Source organism: Eschscholzia californica, unplaced genomic scaffold, assembly GCF_041429995.1.
Source record: "Eschscholzia californica isolate CP2 unplaced genomic scaffold, dmEscCali1.0.p SCAF_3, whole genome shotgun sequence".
Lineage (NCBI taxonomy): Eukaryota > Viridiplantae > Streptophyta > Magnoliopsida > Ranunculales > Papaveraceae > Eschscholzia > Eschscholzia californica.
Genome location: NW_028238420.1, coordinates 17,297,799 through 17,302,783, shown reverse-complemented (window position 1 = coordinate 17,302,783; position 4,985 = coordinate 17,297,799). Strand labels below are relative to the sequence as shown.

The window sequence follows — 4,985 nt, the reverse complement described above, 5'->3', positions numbered from 1 at the left end:
CTCGCAAGGGAGACGTCTTCTTGAGTTTTATAAGTGTCACCTCGTGACAATCTAAAATTTAAGTCAATTAAAACTTTTGTTTAACTATATTTTCTCTATTAAATTTAAGAGTGTCATGTGTATCAAATAGTTTTATTTTCATGATCTCCATTAGAAAAAAAAAATTAAGTCCCTATATTTTGCCTTGTCGGAACTAAGAAGCAGAGGCGGATCCAGAATAGTTTCTTTGTAGGGACACTTTTAGTTATAATACACAATTGTAGAATGTCCAGAAGTACAATTTATAGTGATATTTTCAACCAAATCGACTACCGCTAACTTGTGAATCACGTTAGCTGCAGTCAACAACTGATCTTATACACATTTGATTATATAAAAATTATATATGTAAATTATGTCAACAGAATGAGATCATTTATGTCTAGAAAAAAATCACTATAATTTGCGTACTTAAAAAAGCTAGGGAAAAGAGAGCATACCAATTTTAGAAAAGAAATAGTGAATATATATATATATATATATTATATATATATATATATATATGAAATAAAAGAAAAGAAAGACATAAGAATAATATGGAGAAAAAATAGCTCGGGCAAAATTGGAACATTCCTAGTAAAACGGGGTGAAATTCAATTTTACGAATAAAAAAAAAAGCTACAAGACGAGCTAATTTGAAAACTTGGGTAAAAAAAAAGAGAAATGTGGAATCCACTAGGCGAACCATAAAATGAGGGCGTGTTAGGCAGGCTAACCATTTCCTTAAGGGATAATTTCTAGAAAGGTCAAAATAATATTGAAAATGAGTAGAAAAACACGAAACATTTGAAAATTATTATTCAGGTCAAAAAGTGTGCAAATACTAAAATACCCCTTTTTGTCATTTTGTGTAACTAAATTCTTTTATTTTTCTTTAAACTTTAAATCGATATAACTTTTGTTTGAGATGTCGGATTTTTATAAAAATTATATATTTAGATTTGATTTTTTATTAGCTTTCTAACAAGATCCACTTTCAATATTTTTTTTTTTCAAAAAAAAACCCAGAAAAAACGGAGTTTTTTTCCTTTACGTTTTTCTGCAAACGTGTTTGCAACAGTCTGCTATGCAAACGTGTTTGCAACAGTGTGCTTTGCAAACGTGTTTGCAACAGTGTGCTATGCAAACGTGTTTGCAACAGTGTGCTATGCAAACGTGTTTGCAACAGTGTGCTATGCACGTGTTTGCAACAGTGTGCTATGCAAACGTGTTTGCAACAGTGTGCTATGCAAACGTGTTTGCAACAGTGTGCTATGCACGTGTTTGCAACAGTGTGCTATGCAAACGTGTTTGCAACAGTGTGCTATGCAAACGTGTTTGCAACAGTGTGCTATGCAAACGTGTTTGCAACAGTGTGCTATGCAAACGTGTTTGCAACAGTCTGCTATGCAAACGTGTTTGCAACACTCTGCTTTGCAAACGTGTGTTTGTATAATGTAAATGACAAACACATGTTTGCATAATGTAAACTGCAAACATGATTTGCAACTTATATTTGACTCTTTTTTCAGATTGAACTTTTGGAGGTCAACAACAATGACAGTGCCAACTGACCACCCATCTCTCTTAGCACAAAGATTAAACAGGATAGGTCAATATCCACAACCACATCTCTCGGTCTTCTTTTTATGAAGCAAAATAAAGATTTATTCTTGGCTTAACTCCTTATTCAAAAGTAACAATGGTGGACTAGAAAAAATTAAGCAAACTAACTACCAAAAGAGCAAATCCAGACTCAAATAAGTCATAGTACATATAAATAGAAAGCCATTATAATAGATTGATGTTTTATACGAGCTTAATAAGTGTAACCCTTGACAAACATTCCTTTCTTAGCCTCTTCATTTTCGCCCTCGGCGGAGTACCTACCAAAAGTTGAGCAAGGGAATTGGCTTTGGCCCGAATAAGGAGAGACGTCTGAGCTGCTTCAACATTCTCTGGTTTTCCCTGCAATGTCTTCAGCACTGAGTTTTGTAGGGCTCGTGCATATGAGAAGGATACATGCCATGGGTTTGGGCTCTGGTTCATTGCATTTAGGTTTAAAGTTGCTTCGGGTTCGGACTGTCCTCCCGAAAGGAACATGATTCCAGGAACTGAAGGAGGCACTCTTGTCTTGAGCAATGTCAAAGTGTTCTTGGCTATGGTCTCTGGGTTGGCCTTGTTCTTGTACTCAGCTCCTGGGGTTACCATACTGGGCTAGAGCAGTATGCCTTCAAATACAACATTATTTTGTGCCAAGTAGAAGAATACCTCTGCCCACACTTGTTCTGCTACCTCAAGGGTCCTCTCTATTGGGTGATCCCCATTGAGAAGAATCTCAGGTTCAACTATTGGCACAAAACCATTATCCTGCATCATAAATTAGAAGAACTGGAATTGTTAACTACAATCTTGAATAACCCTACTTCAACCATCAAAATCGTAAGTCAAATGTGAAATTTAATCTGTTTTCACGATCAAGTACCAACAGAAGAACACTTTAATCGACGAAATTAGATAATCTCGTACTTGTCTAATCTTTAGAATTAAAGGCAAGCATTCAAATGTAACATACCTGAGCAATGGCAGCATAACGTGCAAGTCCCCACGCGGCTTCACTAACCGCCAGAGCGGAAGGACCACAGGGATACTGGCAACTACTGTCCTCCTGCAAAAAGATTAATAGCCGACCACAACACATTAATCTGACTTGCTTGAAAGTGAAAAACATAAATCATTCACCAAACTTCAAAATTTAGATATGTGAAAATAGCAGATGAAACACCATAGTTATAACATAGAAATCTCTATGTATCTATTTTTATTGGCTCGGCAAAAGTGTGACTCGTGAAAACATAAAAAACAAAATAGTAATATACAGGTATGTTCATGTCAAATTTATGAGACGAGTAACATGCATAAAACGTTTAAGCATAAGAAGCACAAAATCAATGGTGAGATTAACCATTTTGCAAAACGTGCTCCTTGCTTGTGGTATCCAGCACATCGAGCATTAGAACCTAAAAAAATCATCTCTTGCCATTAGTAAATTGCAAAAATCAGCAATCAACAATTGCATAATCTAGGATACTAGAACATGAAAATAGTAAAAATTCACATAAAGGCCCTAGAAACAATTAAAGAAACACTTAAAACGTACTTAGAAATGAAATTAAAGAGGGGGCAAAACGAAATTTGACAGCTTGAATTGAAAACCTAATTTTACTAACCACAAAGCGAAACTAGTAAATGCATTGTGCAAACTACTTAGGCATCAAAATATAACAGTAATTACTTAACACTATCATGCATTTTGAAGTTCAAAATTCATGTTTCAGGTAAAAAGTTATTGAAATGAAACCCTAAACTCTAATAACTCACCTTTGATTACGTATGTTTTGTTGCGTTGCCAGCTCTCGGTGATTAAACCAAACGACTAATCTTAGCACACCAAACGCAGAATCAAAATAAAAAAGTAAAAGAAAATTTCAATATCAAAACGCATACTTGTTCGCGCAGTACAACATCATTAGCAGCAGTTTCAATTGCATAGTCATGTTGACCATGAAACCCTAAATACTCCACTGGAAGGAGTAGTGAAAACATCTAAGGAAGATGAATTGGAAAAATCTGATTAACCGTGACCATTATTAGGTTTTAGGGCTTCCGGAATCGAATTCCTTTCGTTAATTGAAGTGGCTTCAATTCTCTGCTTCTTCTGCTCCTCTTTCGTGTTCTTCATTAGAGCTTTCTCTCTCCCTCTAGGGTTTTCATCGAACTAGAGAGAGGAAAAAATAAAAAGGGCAGTTTTGGAATATAGAAAGAATTGTTTTAAAATTTTGACCTGAATAATAATTAATCAAATTATTTTAAACTCAATTTGCTATTAACCCTAATAATTTGATAACTAATGATTAATTGAAAATTGTGTTGGCTTTTTCTATTATATTGATATTTTTTTAAACTCAAACAGTCATTTTCTCTTTCCTTAATTGGTGACCTGATTTCCTTTTAGAGTAAATGTTCGTTTTCCATATCAATTAGCTGAGTAGAAGTAATGGCTGTACAGTGTACTTACTACCTCTGAGTTACTAATAAGATAACTAATTTGCCTTTCTAAATCTTCATTCTCCAATCAGGTTATTTTGAAAAGTTCATTTTGACTCAACTAGGGACTTCCTTGTATCTGGTCATGATGGTTGTGTGTACATACAGTTCATCCAGGTTATTTTCATACCCTTCTGGTCGTTTTGAAAATATATCCCAAGTCAAAATTATATCGTTTACTAATTATCGAACAATAGTTACTATTGTTATTTGCTGAAATATGAGCGTTCCAAGACTAGAGTACTTTGACACTATTTCTGATGAGTCATCATCGACGGAGGAGGAGTAAGAAAGACAAGTGGTTGTTGTTTTCTTTGCTGGATTCGGGGATGCAATATAGGAGTAAAATGATCGGGAATAACAGGTAGTAATAGCTAGAAAATGTGTTAGGTTTTGTTTTTCGTGCTCCAACACTTGGACTAGTATTAGATAATGTGGGTAGACATTCGTATACGCAGAACAGAAAAATAGTAGTAGTCTGACTATTTCGTTTCTAGTTTGCTTATCTCAGAGTTCTCCAAAAAGAAAATGCAAATACGTGTCTCTCGACGACCATATAAGTCATCGGTTCTATCGTGTAAATGATATGCACAATATAGGTCTAGGTTAATCGTACTTACTCGATAACCTAAATATCAAGCTAGATATTTTTCAGTTGGTAAAGTTGGATTTTCGGAAACCAGCCTCTTGTGGGGAATTCTAGTTTTACCAAATGAAAATATCCCGACTGGATTTGTAGGTTGTGCAATAAATATGAATTAATGACCTAAACCTACTTAACTTTCACATTAGAACCGACGAAGAATATGTTTTTCGAGAGACTTTATGTTATCTTCTTTTCTGAGAATTAGGAGTTTGTC

General features: G+C 34.7%; 1 pseudogene across 1 annotated transcript; it reads right to left on the bottom strand.

Moving 5' to 3' along the window:
• Positions 1-1,658: 1,658 nt before the first annotated feature.
• On the bottom strand, positions 1,659-3,795 carry LOC147548769 (fructose-bisphosphate aldolase 3, chloroplastic-like; annotated as a pseudogene). The gene is made up of 5 exons (XR_015237851.1): positions 3,526-3,795; positions 3,400-3,431; positions 2,984-3,038; positions 2,594-2,686; positions 1,659-2,388 (listed from the first exon to the last, which is right to left on the bottom strand). The product of XR_015237851.1 is annotated as a fructose-bisphosphate aldolase 3, chloroplastic-like (transcript).
• Positions 3,796-4,985: the final 1,190 nt, after the last annotated feature.